The following is a 21,789-nucleotide window of genomic DNA, read 5'->3' as shown; positions in this document are numbered from 1 at the left end:
CATTACTCAGTTCTCAAGGCATGGTGCAGACCATAGCTTTTACCAGGCCACTTTGTAAGGTAGTGAGGAGGTGTAGGAACTGTAAGGGAGCCAATGTTCAATTTTTCAGGCCTTGTGCTGGTGACAAGCTGTGTCTGCCTGGAGGAAGGGGTAGTTTTATTGCAATCTTCCTGCCACAGGGTCTGCATTTTGTGGCTTATAAAAAGGTTCAGTGTGTTCCAGCAAGGGCTTGGTCCGTATTGTTTATTCTCATTTTCATATAAACATAGAGAACACATAGCTCATTTTGTTTCTTTTTTTCCCCTCTTTTCAGATGTTAACCATGACCATATTGGCAATGGTGAAAGAATACTGTACTATTATCCTGATGACTAGACTATTGTCAAGACTCACTATATTTAACAAATATACAGATCACATAATGGCCTTCTTATTGGTCTGAAATACACAAAACAATCCAGCAGAATTTAACCAGTGGAAAATCTGTGTTATCAATCCACTTTAGAAGTTTAAATTATTGTTTTTAGAACACTTTAAAATTTCCAATACTAAAATCCATTTATAAAGTACAATTTTGTAGGAAAAATAACACTAAATGATTGTTTCTATTTGTATTAAAAACTCACATTTTTTAATGCATTCTACTAGATGTGTGCCAATTTAGTATTTATTGCCATGAATGTGAATCTATATTTTCACCACTTGACAGAGTAACTACTGGGATTTTAAGTACATGTGAAACTAAGTAGCAAACTATACTCACAATTTTTAAAGTTTTCAGAGATGTTCTCATTTGTTTACCTATATGAAATCATATACAGAGAATACACACTTCTAGTTCGTCCATTTAAATCATAGTATTTAGGTAATAGCGCCACCTATTGCTATAAAGTTAAAGTTACTCTATTTTCTTTTTACCATTTTTTTTTTTTTTTTACCATTTCTGTAATATGGTTCTTACAATTTTTTTTCTGAAAGATTCTGTCCTAAGTTGCATTTTTGAATTCAAAGTAATAAATAATTTCACGTACTTTTAAAAACATGAATGTTTCCAGGAAAACTATAGTTTAAATATTTATTTTGAAGACTCAAATCATACTTTGGTAAACAATGTAAAATAAAGTCATTTAAGCTCCCATTTTATTTTCTATCTTTGAAAAACAGCATTAAAGTACCAAAGAAATTTATGTTTTAATTATATTTTATTGCTTACCATAAGTAAATAGTATTTGAGATAATTTGTGATAAATTATACTAAAATATGTTAAGAATGAATCATTGGAAAAAGAAATCAGATTTCCTTTGCCAAGAGAAAAAATTATGAATTTCTTTTAAGAAAGATCTTACCATTAGTATGAATTTTCATAAAATATTTAAATTACCATAAGTTACACACTTAATATCCTTGTTTCTATTTTGTGATAAGATTTAAAAAATCACTGGAATATCAAATGCCTACATTATAAGAAAATACTGTACATGACTATCTTTCCAAATTTTAGTATAAATAGAATGTTTATGTATAACTAATTGCAAAATATTAATAGCTTATTTAAATATACAGTTGTAGCTTTCAATTTTATACTAATTTTTAAATTGTTATTTTACTCTTTCAATATGTACAAAGATAATTGGCATAGCCTCATCAATAATGAGGCTATCTAAAAATGTGAAGGGAAATTCTTGCATTTTCCAGCAGCAAATACTCCCATGAAGTTAAAAAAAAGAAAAGCAGGATTTTCTTTATCTGCCCAAAAGGATTATGACATGAATTGGTAATAATAGTCTGGAATTGAAAATAATTTAGATGAGTAAAGAATGGCTGATTTTTAATACATGATTCTCAGTCCTAAATGTCAGTCCTAAATGTCATAAAGCATATATTGCTAAAACCTAATTGTGTACATTTTATAGTTTTTGAAATTATAATTTCTATGTAATCTGCTTTTACAAATAAAAAATTGTTTAAGTCTTGCAATTATATCTCCTAGTTTTTATATGAAATCTCACTGAATTATTTTGTTAATTGTATTTGTTTATATGAGAAACAATATTATCTCTAGAATATCTCAAATTTTACTGCACAAATTGAATGTAAACATTCTAAATGTTATATTGTCTCAATATGCTAAAATGTTGAAATCATTTAATATTATTGTGACCTGATTCTTGTGTAGTTGTGTATATTATGATAGTCAAGTTTTTATAAAAGAGGCCAATTACATATGTAGATGAACAGTGAACAAATCTTTTTTTTTTTTTTTTCTGGATTCTTACCTTTTGTGCTATGGGGAAATGCCAGAGTATCACATACACATGAGAAATTTCATTCACAACTATACCCCAATATCCAGCACAGTTCTTGGTACCTAGTTCCTGTTAAACAACTATTTACTAGAAAGTGAAGAGATATGATAACCAAATAACCATTTAAAAAATAAATCAAAAACATTTTCCTCATTTCCTTTGATATAATTGCTCTTCTGACAAGGCCAAAAGGACATTTCATTAAACACAATTCCATTCAAGTGAAAATTATTTTCAGAGATATGTTAGCTGAACCTTATGAAATAACCTATATTTTAAGGGGGAGGTAGGGGAGACCACTTCAAAAGACATGACTATTGTTGCAAACATTTTTGCTTCAAATAACATAAAAGAAGATTTTTGGAACACTTACTGTGCCTCAACTAAAAAACTAGAAGGAACTTAACATAGAAGGGATAAGCAAGAGGAACTCTTCTAAGGTTTCAAACATCTATTTTAAACCTTAATCTATGTCTGTCATATGAAGCAGTACATAAAAGACACTGTTTACATCAACATTAATTATTAATGAAATTTTTAAAAACACTAATAATACGTATGAACACATATTGAAAAAATAAAGTATTTGTTGATTAAAAACTTACATTAACACATATAGACTAAAGGGGAACCTAAATTCTTAGCAGTTTGGTTTATTTGCCCTGCTGGAATTTAGTATTTCATAAAAAGACTTTTGAGGACTTGAATTTAAATGTTGAGGTCATGTTCCTCTAAATAAGATTATCATTAGAGTATAATTCAATCTGGGATAAGAGGAGGGAGGAGGGAGTAACTAGGTCTAATGTTTAATTATTTGTCTTGTCTTCCTCACATAATAGGCTAAGAATGCAGGCAGAGAATGCATCTCAGAATGCAAAGATAAGATGGTTATACCCAACAGCTAACATAATCATTGCTTTTATGTCTTGGCTTTACTAGATCATTGCTTTAAATGAGCTTCACAAAACCAATGGAGCTTTAGTCTTCACATTACCTTTTCCTCATGATCATTTTCAATTTATTTTTCCTCTTGCATGTCATCATTTTAATGTAAATCTTTCTTTTTCTTTTCAATAAAATGAAATGATTAAGTAATTCCTCCTTTTGCATGATTAAAGATGACGGATAAGCTTGGATGGGTGGATAAAAATCAAGGCTCCTCACAGAATCTGTGCACCTCACATGTCAGATTCCTTCCAGCTTGCTCACTGTTAATGACAGGAAAAATTAGCATGTCTGTGGATAGCCTAAGAAGAATCCAGAGATAAGGACCTCATAGTCTTTTTTCAACTAAAATGTAAATCACTTTATTTTTATGCTTTAATTAATCTTGAACGAGAAGAATAGAAATTAAACAAGTTTGAAACATGATGTAGAGCACATAAACTGAATTTTTTTAAAAAACTGAAATGTCAGTCATTGTTTCATAATTGTTTGGTAAATATATAGGGATATTCAAATAAGAATAGTTAATGCAAGGCTACTTACAAACACTCATTGATGACACAAAACATGGATTTGTATGAAAACATTGCTTTGATCTTTTGCTCATAATATTTAGGGAATCAGCACAGATAAAATTAATATTTACCACTTTGTTGGGTATTTTTACAACTGTTTTATCTTTCATCTTCTCATCGTTTACTTTGACATATTCTATCAGAAAGAAGCTATTATGAGGAAGCAGAGAAATATTACCATTGTTTCTAGACATAACATCTGAATGTGAGAGGAAGTGGATGTTCGGCCTAGCACTCTCCAGTGTTTGATGTTAATTTAGATTTTAAAAAATAAACAATAATAACACACGCAAGAGCAAGAGTGTTCTCTAATTTGAACACTTCCAAGCACTCACCCATAGATTCCACAGTCAGGCTTGGTCTACAAAAAGAAAACCACGGGTTTCTAAGCCAAGGTCTATGATAACAGAAAGCACCCCCGGCCTTTGCTCTGCCAACCTGGACCACACAGGTTTCCTGACCTAAGTTTTGTCGACATCGATGTCATGGTAGCTCTGAGTTCCTTTTTTTTTTTTTTGACAGAAGAAAATGCTATTTTGATTACTTTTTTTTTTTCTAAGTATGTTCTGGATGGCAAAATTTGGTCCACAAAATGCTAATTTCTAACCTAACACCATGACAGCAATCATAGCCGTCACAAGGGTGGAATAAAGAGAGCAATCTAACATCCAGGGCTATGAGTTTCTCATCAGTGGCTGGCCGACTGCCGTGAAGGCTTACAGTAATCCCATTGGACAGCCTGGTTGATGCAGCCTGGGAACAGGCAGCACAATGTAGGGAGTTCACCATCGCAAGCATTTGTCCATAATTTAAAGCTATCCTAGACCTGGAGAGTATTCATCTGAATCATAAATTGTCATTTTGCCGGGCTAACGTCGACACACTTTTTAGCCCATTAACAACGCCTTTCCTGCCTTATCCACACTGTGGTCCCCCTTTCATAGAATCACCTCTCTAAGAAAGCAACATGCAAACACCTCACACAGGCTTATCTGTTAAGCTGTGAAAACCTGCCATAAGAATAAAAGCTTTTTGTTTGGAAACAGCGTCAGTGAGTGACATTTCTAAATCTCAAACTTGGCAGTTTTTTGATAGTTTCCTCTCATGTGATGCATTCAGTACTTGAAATTCATTTTTAGCATATCACAAGTAAAGGGAGACCAGTATTTAAGTTGTGTACTCTGTTGGGTTTTTTTTTTTTTTGGTTTGTTTGTTTTTGTTTTTTTCTCATCTTCACATGTGCTGGGTCTGACCATCTATTATTATTTGAGTCTGTGATATTACCAAAACATAATGATTTAAGTGGCTACAATTTTACCACCCACACAGAGCTGTAGGGTTCTTTGGCTATTGTGTAGACACACTGTAGTACTATGTCACATGCTTTATTTGTCACACTTTTCAAGAATGTATTTTTAATACATTTTGTTGTATCAAAAATATACAGAATGATAGTGATTAAGCGTGCCAATAATTTGTTTCTGAGTATTAGTTGTTAAATTTTCTGTAGGTCATTTTGAATCGAAGAATTTGTGATCATGTGAAGCTCATTTATCCTTTTTACACAAATTGCATTTTACCTTATTTTTTTCTTTTCTCTTTTTCTACTCAATGTCTGCATATATAAACATTAACATCAAATTATAATTTTCTTCATGTACCTAAAAAAATATTACCCCATATATCAAAGCTCTACTCGGGGTTTAAAGAAAACATATTTTAACCAGGCTTCAGTGGCTCATGCCTATAATCCTAGTCACTCAGGAGGCTGCGATCTGAGAATCGTGATTCAAAGCCAGCCCCGGCAGGAAAGTCTGTGAGACTCTTATTTCCAATAAACCACCAGAAAGCCGAAAGTGGCACTGTGGCTCAAGTGATAGAGCACTCACCTTGAGCTGAAGAGCACAGGGACAGCGCCCAAGCCCAGAGTTCAAACCCCATGACCGACAAAAAAAAAAAAAAAAAGCATATTTTAATCTCTATGGCAAGGGCTGACAACCATTACCTCTTGCACCATCTTAGGCTTTACATTTAAAACTAGTGGGGGAAAAAAATAAAAGGCGGGCTCCAGCAGCTCACACCTCTAATCCTAGCTAGTCAAGAGTCTGAAATCTGAGGATCACAGTTCAAAGCCAGCCCAGGCAGGAAAGTTGGTGAGATTTTTTTTATCTCCAATAAACTACTTGGAAAATCAGAACTGATGCTGTGGTTCAAGTGGTAGAGCACTAGCCCCAGGCCCTGAGTTCAGCAAAGCCCCAGGATCAGAAAAAAAAATCAATGATAATGTAATAGTGTAAATATTTGCACTTTTGTCTGCCTGCTAACTCAATCATTTTAACAACACCAAATCTCGCATTTTTAACAAAGGTCATTACTTCTGTGGTGGAAATAATAAACAGAAAGAACATCAACCATTCCTTTAAAATTGAGATGTATTATATCTTGCTGCATTACATGACTTGAAATAGAAGGGCCCAGACAACCCAGAGTCCCCGACATTGTGTCACAGCACACACTGTGTACATAATTTCACTTAGCCAGCTTCTCCCCTTGAGAAGCCATCATAAATGATGCTTCACCACAGTGATAGTGACACCTAAAGAAGTTTCTTATTATTTTGTATTCTCAATCTTAGAACCATGCATTAGCAAATAATAATCACAGTTTTCATGGTGTACAATATCATAACTCAATGAATGTATACCTTTTGTAAGGATTAAATCCAGATAATGTTTAGGATATCCATCACTTTAAACATGCATCACACATTTGCTGATTTAAATATTATCTAAATTCCTTAAAATATATCCACATAGCACTGTTGACTATCCCTTAAGATATGTCACTTTAGCCTGGTACCCGTAGCTCTCGCTTGTAATCCTAGCTACTCAGGAGGCTGAGATCTGAGGATTGTGGTTCAAAGCCAGCCCAGGCAGAAAAGTCCCTGTGAGACTCTTATCTCCAATTAACCACTCAAAAAATGGACATGGTTCTGTGGCACAAGTCGGGTAGAACTCTAACCTTTAACCAGGCCCTGAGTTCAACCCTCACAATTGACAAATATATATATATATATATATATATATATATATATATATTACTTTGTTTATTCAGCTATTGTCAGATTATTCTTTGGGATTCAGACTTAAAATTACATTTCTAAAATCTAATTCTACTCAAGATAATCAATAAACAATATTATGTATCAAAGTTGATTAAAATTCTGCCTCTTTAGCATTCTAATCATTTTAAACTATTTATTGAAATAATTTTATGCAAAAAGATGTGAAAAAATCATGCAAAAAATCTCTACAAAAATATTGAACTTATTACTTTAGAAACTTAGCCTACATACCATCTGCATGTGAGTCTACTTTCTTTGCACTTGGATAAGGTGTCATCACATTACTGTATACACGGCCCTATTAGAATACATTCTTACCAATTTTAAATGTAATCCATCTTTCCAAGTTGTTTTTAATCTGTAGACTCTTTACTCCATGTCTTTCCTTCTATGATTTTTTTCAGGTGAAGAACTAATAACTCACAATAAAGACCTGAATTTGTATTTGACCTGAATAGTATATGACCTGAATTTGCAAATCTAGATTTGTAGATTGAATGCTCACAGTGCAATTCAACATGGTCCTTAGTCCTTTTGTCCTGAAAATTAACCCTAGGATCCAGGGACTTGATCATTCTTGGAACTGATTTCATTAAGCATATATTCTTTCATCAGAAGGCATAAAACATCTTTCTCTTTTGTTGATGTTGCCAGCTAGAATATGAAAAGCTTAGTTTCGTTCATTAGACACCATAAAGTACTGACGCTCTACTTTGATCATTTTATTTTTACTTCTTAGTGAACACTGTAATGCACCATTTACCTAAACTCTATTTTTATCTCTAAAAGGTCTAGGAATTTAGTTTTTTGGGATGATCATTTTAAGTACAGAGGGATTAGTATCTTTTTTTGTTGTTGTTGGTCATGGGGCTTGAACTCTGGACCTGGGTGCTGTCCCTCCACTCTTCAGCTCAAGTTAGCACTCTACCACTTGAGCCACAGCACCACTTCCAGTTTTCTAGTGGTTTATTGGAGATAAGAGTTTCACGGCTTTTCTTGGTCAGGTTGGCTTTGAACCCCGATTCTCAGATCTCAGCCTCCTGAGTACCTAGGATTACAGGCGTGAGCCACCAGCGCCAGTTTATAATGTCTCTTTTTAAACTATCTTTAAATAACTGCATAAAAGGAGTTGCCTCTTAACAAAGCAGTTTATAAACACAAATATCTTGATCAATGTTGTCCCTTTCAACATTCTCACTCATCCTTTCCAATACAATCCTTTCCTTTCTCAATTTTGTAGGACATACATTGAATTCTTCACTGTATTCGCCCCCTTTTCCTCTTCATTCATCTACCCATTACTCCTTCACCCTACCACACCCCTTTCAAATACTTACTCTCTGTTGTTTATTTTGTTGAACATTGATTTATAAAACTTCCTTTTTGATTCCTAAAGCAATTATAGATAATTGTGTTTAAAATTAGCTTGATGAATTACAAAACCTGGGTGGGTATGTACATTAAAGGGTATAGAAGACCCTGTGGACACTTCCATTGCCTAGCTTTTGTGATTCAAGTCAGAGATGTATGCCTATGTCAGAATAAGAACCACAGAAAATTTTCACTTGAAAGTCTTACTGATTCTCTCTGGCTGCCTGAATTCTCCTTATTTGATATACCAACCCATTTGGCTTCAAATAATTACCTTAAATGAGAATGTTCTGTAGAATCAACCTTTTATTCCATGTGTATCTTCAGCTAATTGGGCTCACAAGTCTTTCCCAGAAACACACTCACAGACAGACCCATAATTAATGCTCAAATAACTATCACAATATCCCTTAATTCAATAAAGTAAACACCTAAGATTGACTGCCAACACATGGTGCCAGATATCTGTCCACTAGCAAAATCTGTATCCTCAAGACTGTCTTTATGACAGGATCAGTGACTATCTCTAAGCCTTTTCAATTAGCATAACTAAGAAATAAACAATATTAAAAACATTTTATGAGCCAGACATTGGTGGCTCATGATTATAATCCTAAGTCTGCAGAAAGCTAATGTCTGGGGGATCATGATTCAGAGCCACTTTCAGAAAAGTCCATGACAGCTGAGCGCTGGTGGCTCACACTTGTAATCATAGCTACTAAGAAGCTGAGATCTGAAGATCATGGTTCAAAGCCAGCCCAGGCAGGAAAATCCGTAAGACTTATCTCCAGTAAACCACCAGAAAACTTGAAGTGATGCTGTGGCTCAAGTGGTAGAGCGTTAGCCTTGAACTGAAGAGCTGAGGGACAGCGCCCAGGCCCAGAGTTCTACCCCCATAACCTACAAAAAAAGAAGAAAAGAAAAGTCCATAACAGTCTGTCTCCAAAATAATCAGTAAAAAGCTGGGATGGAGGCATCACTAATATGGTAGATTTCCAGATGCGTAATCAAGCTGAACAAATGCTAGGCCCTGTTCAAACAAATGCTAGGCCTTGTTCAAAAGGCCAGTATTAGTAAGTATATAAATATATATATATATATATATGAAATTTATATGATACACACACACACAATGGAATTCTATGCCTCCATCAGAAAGAATGATATTGCCCCATTTGTTAGGAAATGGAAAGACTTGGAAAAAATTATATTAAGTGAAGTAAGCCAGTTCCAACAAAACATAGGTCCCATGGTTTCCCTTATTTGCAATAACTAGTATATTTCTAGGACAAGCAGAAAAGGTCAAAAGTACATATGACCATATAAGATGATGTTAAGTTGGGCTGGGAAGGCGGCTCAGTGGTAAAGCGCTTGCCTTGCATGCCAGAGGCCCTGGGTTCGATTCCTCAGCACCACATAAGCAAAAATAAAAAAGCCAGAAGTGGCGCTGTGGCTCAGGTGGTAGAGCATTAGCCTTGAGCTGAAGAGCTGAGGGACAGCACCCAGACCCAGAGTTCAGGCCCCACGACCGGACCCAAAAAAAAAAAGATGATGTTAAGCAAAATGAACCCCAAGATAGAGACACAAGTGGTTTTTCTTGCTTGCTATTATTTTTTTTAACATATTTATAATGTACTATGTGATTTTTTGTTTCTTTGGTATATTTTTCCCCCACTGTATAATCCCTGTTTTCACTGTATTTGATTCTGGTGCCCTGCATCTTGTATATACATTTTTCTAAATTGGGGAGGGGAAGGGAAATAACAAAAAGCTTAATAAGGATACAGGTTGACCCATTGTAACAATGAGATGTTCAAGACACTACGCTGAAAACGATCTTTAGAATTTTTTTTGGGGGGGGGGCAGTTGGGGAAGTGGGGAGGGAAGGATGTAACTGTAACTCCTCTGTACAGTATTTTTACAATAAAAAGCATATAAAAATGAAAAAAATTTATACTTACATTTTGAATTAAAAGTCAAGACTCAACAGTATTTATTTAACCAGTCTGTGTTAATAAACTTTCTATCTTTATAATGAACTGCCTGAGACAATAAAGCTATAAAGTTTTATTCTGGCTCCTGGATTTGGAAGTAAGGGGTTCCAGGCCTGAATCTCTGGTAAAGTCTGTACATCATGGCAGAAGCATGTGCTGGAACAAACCACTCACTTCCTGAGCTAGGAAGTAAGAAGAGGCCAGGGGAGCCTGGAGTCATGATAATGTTTGAAAATGTGTCCTCATGTCATAAGGACCTTTCATCGTAATTTCTCCCTGCTTAAAGTCTACCTCTCAATGATGTTTCTCAATGGACTCAATCTTTAATATATAAACATCTGGGAGAGACATTCAACAATTAAATGATATCATTTTCTCCTTACTCTTCCTCAGATCAATAATACCAGACATATTTGCAAACATTTGTGTGAAAAGAAGGGAAATTGCACAAGTTTGGGCATAGATGAAAGAAGAGATTAGTGAAATTCTTGAAAAGTTGTCCTAAATGAACAGATGTAAGTTGGAGGTACAAGTGGATGAAGATAGGGACATGGTCACTCAAACCTAGATGGAAAAAGAGTTGTACAACGTTAGTTGTATGGTTGAGAAACACAAGCATGGGGAGACACAGCCAAGAAAATTCGCAGAAAGGGGGCAGGAAAATTAGAATTTTTACCTCATTTTCTTCTCTCCTTCTGATCTATAAGAACATGACACTAGGCACATCTAGATAGATGTGGAGGCCTGATGATGGAGTCCCTGGAAGTGAGGAAAATGGAAGATACTCACACAATCAACTCTGTTTGACACTGAGATGTCACTCTTATCTTTGGCTCAGTTCAAAAGTTCACATCCCAAATACAGAAAATGTACACATCTCATCAACTATGATATAAAGAAGTCATACCAATTTGTTATATATTATATCATACTGTAGAGAACTAGAATTGATTCTTTCTACAACCCTTTATTTCTTCTTTTATTCTGCCAGTCCTTTGTCTGGACTGGGTACAGAATTCAAACATTCCTTCTTAAATGTCTGGATTTTCGTTCTGTGTTGATTTGCTTCAGGGGCATTCTAGTCAATAGAATTCATGAGAAAATGAATAGGCACTATTCAGCCATACTCCTAAATTCCAAAAAGATCCTTCTTTGTTCCCAGTGTGTACCTACAAAGCATTTTCCTTCCATATAACTGAAACCAATCACCATGGCCAACACAATGATTAACCAATATCCACTTTAGCCTTCTCATCTTTCCTTTTTCCCATGTGTGAATGAAAGAGAGAATTCACTGGAATCACAATCATCTTCCCTAGAAGAGGTTTTCCTCCTCTGTTCAGCAGGATCTCAACATCTACCAAGTCTAGGTTCAAGGGATAGAAATCCTGGTGAAATATTCCAACTTCCAGTAACTCAGAACTAGTTCTGAATTCTAGTTCTGGGAACTAGAACTGATCTAGTGTAAATCCAAAGAATCTAGTAAAATACGTGTTATTAGTATTATTTTATAATCTGTGTAATACTCTGTTGTTAGTAGCTATTCATCAAAGATGAGATTTCAAATGTTCAAAGGCAATCTACTGTATAGTTATGCTACAATTAGTATCTAATCCTTTTATTAATAAGTTTATCTGATCCATGGAAGGGAAAAAGAATCACAGAAACAGCAGGACAAAGGATGAACTAATGCAATAATGATATCCCCTAAGCAATGAACCCCAAGATAGGGACACAAGAGGTTTTATCTTTGTTGCTGTTGGTTTTAATGTACTTATAATGTACTGTGTGATTTTTTTGTTTCTTTTGTATGTGCTTACCCTATGGTATAACCCCTGTTTTCACTGTATTTGATTCTAGTGCCCTGCATCTTGTATATACATTTTTCAATTTGGGGAGGGGAAGGGAAATAACAAAATGCTGAACTAAGGACATAGGTTAACCCATTGTAACAATGAGATGTACAAGACACTGTTGAAAATGAACTTTATAGCTGCGAGGGAGGGAACAGTTGGGGAGGTGGGGAAGGAAAGGATGGTAGGGAAAAACAAAGGAGGGGGTAACAATACTCGATAGGAAATGTACTCATGACCTTACTCATGTAACTGTAACCCCTTTGTGCAGTAAGTTTACAATAAAAAATATATATTAAAAAACACTATGTTGGAAATGAGCTGTACAACTTGGCAGAGAGGAGAGTAGGAAGGGGTAAGTGGGAGAAAATGAAGGAGTGGAAAATGTTTAAAAAGAAATGTACTCATTACCTTACATATGTAACTTTAACCCCCTGTTCATCATATTGAAAAAAAAGCTTTTAAGCAGTCAGGCACCAGTGGCTCATGCTTGTAATCCTAGCTACTAAAGAGGCTGATATCTGAGGAACATGGTTCAAAGCCAGCCCAGCAACAGAAACATCCCTGTGAGACTCTTATCTCTAATTAACCACTCACAAATCTGGACATGGTGCTGTGGCTCAAGTGGTAGAGCACTATATTGCCTTGAATACAATGGGCTCAGAGACAGTGCCCAGGCCCTGAGTGCAAACCCTACAATCAAAAAACGAAAACAAAAGGGGGGTGGCATTGAAGCAAAGTATTCCAAACCCCAAGAAACATAGTTTACATGGATACCTTCATTTGTAGTAACTAGAATGTGACTATAAATCTACAAGTGAACACACTGGATGGCAAAAGAATAAAAAATTACACTGGGACATGATAAATTGTACCAGTCTCTAGGCATTCACAAACAGTGAGACCAAAAGAGGATATTCTTAGGAGAGGATCACAAAGGCACAATAGCTATGTGCATTTGACTATATAAAATCATATTTATCTAAATGAACTCCAGGAAAGGAAACAAGAGAGCCTTGTTTTTCTTTGTTGCTGTTTTTATTTTCATTTCCTTTTGTCTTGCTTGTTCATCTATCTGTCTTTGAAAGGGAAGGGGAATCACAGAAATTGTGGGACAAAGAGGAACAAATGCAGCAGCAGTACTCACTAGGCCTTATGTTGAAATGAACTATACCACTTGTGAGTGGGAATGAATACCTTTCCTGACTTATGTAACCATAACCCCTGTGTACATCACCTTTACAATAACAATAAATACATTTTTTACAAAAGTGTTTATGGAAAGAAATATATGTGATTATTTTCAAAAGTTTCAAGATACATCTTGAGTAAATTTGTACAAATAAAATTGATTAATAATAGCATGCCCCTTTTTTAGTGTTTCTGTGGTATTTTGTAAAATTATGCTCTAGAAATATGGTGGCACTTATACCACGTCAGACACATTATTCACAGTCATTCCAATATTGAAAGTACATGGAAATCTTGATTAGCTATATTACTCAAGATGTTCTCTTTACAGAACCTATCATTGAAATGATAGTTATGGCCTCTATTTATAGAGTGTTTTTTAAAAGAAAGATTAAACAGAATGTTGAATGTTTAAAGCAGTGTCTGACATATGCAAAGCACTCTATAAATGTCAACTAAAGAAGAGTGGGCATTAAAACTCTAAATATCTATCTTTTTCAACTTGATAAGCACAAAAACATCGCTATTTCAGCTTGAAATTCTTTGGTAACCAGTTTAAATTTTCCTCATTTTCTTTCCAAGTATTTGTATTTGTGCCTCGTACATTTTTGTCTTGAAGATGTTCATTTTTAGGGAACAACAAAATGGTGAGACAAAGGACAAATGGAGAACCATTGCAACAGTGATACTCACAAGACAATATGTTGGAAATGAACTGTACAACTTGGGGGAGGAAGGGGAAGTGGGAGAAAAGTGAGGGAGGAGATATCAAGTTCAACAAGAAATGTAATCACTACCTTGTTATGTAACTGTAACCCCTCTGTGCATCACCTTGACAATAAAATTAATTTTTAAAAAAATGTTTATTTTTAATATTAAGGAAGGCATATATCTATTTTAGAGATAACTTGTATGTGGTATATGTTTTAACTTGTCAGATTGTCATGTGGATTTCAGTTGTGTTAGTAATGAATGGTTCAAACATATAAATATTGTAAGTTCACATTACAAGTAATTAAGTTCCACTGGAGGCCATTAGCTCATGCCTATATAGCCTAGCTCCTCAGGAGGCTGAGATTTAGAGGATCATTATTTGAAGCCAACCCAGGCAGAAGAATATGTGATGCTTCATCTCCAAAAACAACAAAAAATAAAGCTAAATTCGTTTTGTGGCTCAGTGGTAGAACCATCCCAGCAAGCAAACTAAGCACGCAAACCGAACAACTGTGAGACCTGAGTTCAAACCCCAGTACTAAAAAACAATAAAAGCATCACACTTAAAAGCTATTTCTGACTTCTTTATCATGATTTGAAGACCTTCTGCTAACCAAATTTCAGTCTTCAAATCCTCTTAGTACTTTTATAAATTTAGTTCTTACATCTACATCTTTAATGCACCTACAGTTTTTAGATGCAAATTATAAAGTATAATATTCATAGGTTTTCTTAAAAGATATGTTATACCTTATTTGATCTTATAATTGAAATTATATAAATATAAATGTATTTTAGGACTTTTGTTTCAACAATATTCTTATATTTTTCTTATACATCAGAACATAAAGGGAAGAATTCATTTATAATTCATAGATTTAACAATTTAGGTATTTTATAAACAAATGATTTAAATATATGTAGGCCACTTATAATAAAATTTAACCACAAAGTTTCAGTCAAGCTCCTGGAGCACTGGATCTTTCATACACTAACACATTCAATACTTACCACATCTCTGAAAGGTATTCTATCACCTCCATGATAAATGAAGAAGATGTAGAGTCTAGTAAAGAAAAAATAGATTTACTTGTAGACAATCTGGTTTCAAAGACATCAGGTCTCTCCTAAATAAAGCCAGCATCTATTTTCTTCTGATGCATTCTACTTTTATTGTTTTTGTTTTTTTAACCTTTGAAATTAAGTGCTTACTTAGCTCATTGAAATTTAGCCTAAAACTTCTTTCCTTAAAAAGACTGTATAATTCCAAATAAATTTTATTTCATTCACATTCTGTAAGTTTTGATATGCCTTAACATTAAAAATTGGTATTAAGTTTGTTGTAAAATCGGCACTAATTTCTAATACTTATTTTGGCCTATTAGTGATTTGTAATAGGTAACTTTCTCATGAGCAAACTAATGGACTTATTCTGTTTTGTTTATAGCTAACATTCTAACTGAATAAAACTATTGTTGGAACCTGAAAAAAAATATGTATATATAGGTAGGCCATAGCCCATTTGAGGTTCAAAGAATTAATTTATTGGAATATAGAAAATATTTTAAGAATAAATAAAATAGAAAAATGGTAGACTCTATTATGTGTATTTAGGTGAAATATTTTAAGAAACCCTGTATTCTTTTGTATGTATGTAATGTGCATTTGCATATAAAATAAACTACAATTCTAAATATGATTTATAGTATGTTTCACAATTTATAAAAGTAATCGTTGTAAATTCTTTCAGATATTAAAGTATTTTTTAAGTTTCAGTTCTTTTCACTAAATTTTTCTGTTTGGATTTTTATTAGTTTTATATTAAATTTCACTATCATTACTTTACATTTTAAAGGGCAACTTTGTCCAAACCAGCCTGCAGGCTTAATCCCTTCCTATAACATTTTAGTATTTTCCAATGTGTTAAAGAAATCTAATTTTGAGCTAGTACTAGTTTGTCTTCTGTAATTTCTTCATGTGTCTGAATTTTAGTCACTACTCAGTAAAGTATATTATTGCTATTAAATTTACAGCTTCTCTTTGCATCAAGAAACATTTTTTTCTGTTGGCATGTTGACAAAAGTAATTTCTAATGTCAACCAAGCATCAGAACTTACCCTGGATTATTTCATTCTGAGTTGGAAAAGTACCTGGAATATCACCGAGACATTGAAGAGCATTTGGCCAAATCTTGAACTAGAAATAAAACTAGCTAGCTGACTCTTAAACATTATTCATGCTGGCCACTGGGCAGGAAGGGAGTTGTCCTATGGGTACCATCATTTGGGAAGCCAGTAGAAAAGACAGTCTTTCTTTTCAGTACAAAGTCCCTTGCAGCATTCAAGGGTAGGGAAGGTGCTGTAACTTTCTACCCACAAGGCTTCGTTTTTCAACAGCTGCACCAGCAACTTGACTCTAGAAATAATGGACTTTTTTTGACTTCTTTAATTGATATTTTTCATTCATATAATGTTTTTGAAGAATTAATTATTTGAACTTCAGATATAGGACAAAGTAAGACAAGTTGAATATTTTCATTTTTCACTTTGATGAAAAAGGTAAGCTTTTAGTCAAATAAACTTAAGAAACAGCTTGAATTGCAAGATAATACTGCTCCCATAAGTAATTGCTTGTGTGCTTGTCCTATTCAGAGTGGAAGAGCCATGATTTATGGACATTTTTATTTAAAGTATAATCTTGGATTTATTCCAGATAATTGGCATCTTGGAAATGTTGTCAACCTGGCTAGCCACGGGGATTCCAGAATTAAAGCATTATATTAGCTCACCACATGGTCTGCCCATTGGTCTCAAGTACATTTTTATCCATCTCTCTTTTATCACATATTTCCTTACTTCACATTCATATTTAATCCATTGACTTCTGTGATTTCTTTTATACCAGAGAACATGTGAAACACAGGAGAAAATGAGTAGATGTATTCACTTAGCAGGAGCTTTCTTCCTGACTCTTTCTCTAACTGAAACCCTATTAGGCAAAAGTGCCCCTGGTATTAATCTAAGATGATTAACTGTGAAGTGGAATGCACGACCAGGCCCACAGTGGAGACATCTGATGGCAGGAAGACACTTTAGAGAAAAAGGATCAAGAAGAACATGGGTTTAAGAGGAGACTTGCAAGTAATACTAGGAGCAGAACACAATGTTTGCAATAGCTAAAAAGAGTGTGTTACTGTTAGTGTGTGTCTGGGTCCGTGTCTGTGGGCATTCATCAGTGTAGAGAATCCTAGCTTTGCATTAGCTTTCACAAACACCAAAAACAATACCTGTATATTTGTTTAGGTGTTACTGTTTTTATTCTATTATTATCTTATTATTCTTATTCTTATTAAATCTCCTGTCTTTTTTTTCTCCTAGACTCTTCCACACTTTTTTTTTTTTTTTTTTTTTGGTCAGTCATGGGGCTTGAACTCTGGGCCTGGGCGCTGTCCCTGCGCTCTTCAGCTCAAGGCAAGTGCTCTACCGCTTGAGCCACAGCTCCACTTCCGGTTTTCTAGTGGTTTATTGGAGATAAGAGATTCATGGACTTTCCTGTCTTTGAACCGTCAACTTCAGATCTCAGCCTGCTGAGTAGCTAGGATTACAGGCGTGAGCCACTGGGGCCTGGCTCACATATTTTTTTTCTATAGTGTAACATACTACTATATTGTAGGCAGTACTGCTGGCCATATGCTCTTCCCAATAGCCCATCCTGCCCTGTGGTTGTATTAAACTGTGAACCTGGTGCCAGCTAATGCTAACTTATCAGAAATGACTTCTGTTGTTACTAAGGTAAATGTTTAATACTTGATATGTTACTTCCTAGGAAAAGTGTAGAATCACTTCTTAAGGGACTCTAGAATCCCCGAGTTACCACATGGAAGAGAAATTCCACTAGCCAGCATTGGCAATCTCATGAAATGTTATTAAAATACTGAGATTCTAAAATTAATTTATCCCTTTAGCATAATCTAGTTTCTGCATATGTTAAACTATGCTGGTACTCATCACTTACTAATATACCAATTAAGTAGAAAGAATGCACAGGCCTTATGTTACGAGACCAAGATTTGCTAGTCCTTCTACATTCCCTCAAATTATAGTGCTTACAGTCTTTTAATAATTGCTTTAGGTAGACTATAAGAATAACAAGCCAACAATTGAAAGAGATTCTAGCTCTAAACCAAAGATAAGACAAAAAAGTAAATGAATAATTTAGATAATTCAGAAATGGTTTTATACTGTAATATCTGTACCATTATTACATAAGTTCAGTGACCATGAGGAAAATGTGGTTAAATAACTAAAAAGGGCCTCTTTGCCTTGTAATAAGAACATGAAACAAATAAAAGAGCTAGCCCAAGTGTTATAGAAGAAGCTATAAATGATCTTAATTCCAAAAGAAACAGAAATAAATCCATGGTGATTGAATACCAAAATCTGATGAGCTAGAAGAGTATTATTAGATGACCAAGAGAATTACAGAGTTTCTGGAGTCCATGGAAAGCAGTTGTAATTTGATTCTAACTTCCAGAGGGAAATATTGGAGAAATTAGGGAGATAAATATCATAATCTCAATTTCATAAATTCATTCTGGGGATGATGCAGAGAATTGGTATGTTTTATTGCAGAACTCAGCGGGCTCACTAATATATTCAATGTGTTAAGTAAAGAAACATGAAAGAAAGCACCTACTTAGTCTTTACCGAGTGGAGATATGGTGTGTATCTTGAGCTATTATGTAGAAGGCTAGGTGAAGAAGTTGCTTTCAAATGGGATTGGTGACACCATTTGGCATCAAAAGGAAATCAAAACCAAGTGGCACTGTTGGAAATTAGGAAAGATAACAACAGAGCACAATGGAAAAGTTAGAGTAAAACCAAAACTTTTCATATAAATTTTATGTAATGGAATTTGATTAAGTGTGATGGCTTAGCCAAAAGGAGAGTGGTCTTCAAGGTATTTCTGTATTTAGAAATTCAGTTTTAATTGCTCATTCTCACTCCTCCTCAAAGCAGATTGCTCTAAAGAACTAAAAGTTTGGGCTGGGAAGGTGGCTCAGTGGTAGAGTGCTTGCCTTGCATGCCTGAGGCCCTGGGTTCGATTCCTCAGCACCACATAAGCAAGAAGAAAAAAAGCCGAAAGTGGTGCTGTGGCTCAAGTGGTAGAGTGCAAGCCTTGAGCTGAAGAGCTGAGGGACAGCACCCAGGCCCAGAGTTCAGGCCCCATGACCGGACCCAAAAAATAAAAGAAAAGAACTAAAAGTTTTGTTTAAGGCATCAGTAAGGAGTTACATTAGTGCACATGTCAAGTTTAGTGGTAAGCCATTGGGAAAAACAAAAGTAGTATGACAACATTTTTTGAAAAAAATCTATAAAGCTCTGTTTTTGGCAGTTGTTTACTCTGTTTATCTGCTGCCCCAATTAATTATGAGATAATAACCTAATATGAGAATCCTTACCATGGTTTGACATAGGGATAGTCATATTACTTCCTGTAATATATACTAGGAATATAATAATACATTTCACATAAATTATCACTCAGCACAAATGTTGATTGGGTTTCCCTGAATAGTCCACTAGTGAAATATGCACTTGGCTAGTCAAGGAGATGATATGAGGTCCCCAGAACTTAGTGATTGTCCTAAGAATGATCTGACCTAGTTTGATATATGGTTCAAGTCATCATTCCAATTTCCTGTATGTGAGTTTTAAAGTAAGGGCTTTGAAACAACCAGCAACAAAAGTTCCATTTACCATCTTTGTGGTCTATATTCACAGGCAGCCCACAGCCATTGCTCACCAGGTAGCACAAGTTGAGTTTTATTGGTAATAAAAAACACATCAGAGACAGGGGTAAAAGATGTCCCAAGAAAATAATGACATTTAGCTCTTGAAAAAAATATTCCTAATGAATTCCAGAATGTCAGCAACCTTGTCCTTTCTGGAACACATTAATTGCTTTATTTAGACAAACTAGAGAAAGATGTTAAATAAAATGTCTATATTGTGATTTAATTAGCAAAGCTAATTATGAAGGCTTTTTAATCAGAAAGGATCCTTTAGAGGAGTACTTTTTTCACTTGGTTTTGGTAATGCCCTACTAATAAGTGTTAAATCATTTGTAGATATGCTTTGAGAATATACAGTAGGATAGATATGCATTGGTTTGATTGCTCCAGAGCTGTCTCAGTGCCAGAGAATGAGCTTCATTTACACCATGTAAATGGTGAGGTATATAAATGTTATTGAATATCTGACAAATAATTAAAACAGAGAAAGTGAAAACAAACATAAAGGAAATAATGAATCTATTTCATATGAAGCTTTAGCTTCAGGAGTCTTTAAATCTTTAGAACCTGGTAACCACTGTCCCTTCTCTAGAGCTTCTCCCATTGCAAATGTAAAGAAATGCATACCTCATTTGCTTAATTAGAAAGCTGCTTTATTTTCTAGTTGTACATCTTCTACCTCTGGCAATCCCCTTCATCCTCTGCTTTTCCAAAGAAATTAAGCTGGATAAGAATTGGGTGACAAGATATGACAGACACCCACACATCCATGTTTATTGCCATACTAGTCACAATAGCCAACATATGGAAACAACCCAGATATCCCACAATAGATGAGTGGATCAAAAAAAAATGTGGTATTTATACACAATGGAATTTTACACAGTTATTAGAAAGAATAAAATAATGTCATTTGCAGGAAAATGGATGGAACTAGAACAAATAATGTTAAGTGAGGTAAGCCAAGCTCAGAGAAATAAACAGTGCGTGTTCTCACTGATATACCAAAATTATATCTAAAATGGGATATGGCAAACTATACAGGATTCTAGGTCTCATATACAATGAGACCAAAAGAGGACACTCTTAGATAGAAGCACACAGGTGCAATGTCTACATGCCTCTTCATATTTATATAAAATTAAATGTGTATATAAATGAATCCCAAGATATTCAAAAAAGAGATCCCTTTTCTAATTTTTATTTTGATGACTCTATCTTATTTTATTTATGTATGGTACATTCAAGTATGTATATTTGGGATAATGGTGAGAAAGGTACTCAAAGATAAAAGGGTAAAAAAAATTAACAGTGGAGCTCACTGGCCACTAAAGAAAGTGAGCTATGCAACTCATGGGCAGAGATAGGAGGGAAGCAATGGGTAAGAGTGAAGGAACAGAAGACACTGTAGGAAGGAAATGTACTCCTTCCCTGACTCCTGTTATTGTAATGTTATTGTAATAAAAACAAAGTATTTTTTTTGTCAGTCGTGGGGCCTGAACTCTGGGCCTGGGCACTGTCCCTCAGCTCTTCAGCTCAAAGCTAGCACTCTACCACTTGAGCCACAGTGCCACTTACGGCTTTTTCTGCTTATGTGGTGCTAAGGAATTGAACCCAGGGCCTCATTCATGCAAGACAAGCGCTCTACCACTGAGCCACCTTCCCAGCCCCTAAATTATTTATTTTTATAGAATTGGGTGACTTTTGCCTGTAATCCTAGCTGAAAAGACTGAAAGACAGACATTCAAGCCTATCTGGCCAAATTTAAATAAGTTAGAAACAAGAGTCTGTAGCTGAGTCACGTAGATGGCTCAGGCTTGTAATCCTAGCTATTTAGGAGGCTGACATCTGAACATCACCATTCAAAGACAGCCCAGGCAGGAATGTCTGAGAGACTCTTTTCTCCAATCAACAACCAAAA

General features: G+C 34.8%; 1 long non-coding RNA gene across 1 annotated transcript; it reads right to left on the bottom strand.

Annotated features, from left to right (window-relative positions):
- Window positions 1-9,200: 9,200 nt before the first annotated feature.
- Window positions 9,201-15,126, bottom strand: LOC138806263 (uncharacterized). Its single transcript, XR_011365755.1, has 3 exons — window positions 15,086-15,126; window positions 10,993-11,075; window positions 9,201-9,222 (listed from the first exon to the last, which is right to left on the bottom strand). It is a non-coding gene; the product is annotated as an uncharacterized lncRNA (long non-coding RNA).
- Window positions 15,127-21,789: the final 6,663 nt, after the last annotated feature.

Source organism: Dipodomys merriami, unplaced genomic scaffold (genome assembly GCF_024711535.1).
Source record: "Dipodomys merriami isolate MVZ:Mamm:240054 unplaced genomic scaffold, mDipMer1.0.p SCAF_4, whole genome shotgun sequence".
Lineage (NCBI taxonomy): Eukaryota > Metazoa > Chordata > Mammalia > Rodentia > Heteromyidae > Dipodomys > Dipodomys merriami.
Note: the sequence above shows the minus strand (reverse complement) of the source record. Positions and strands in the feature narration are given on the sequence as shown.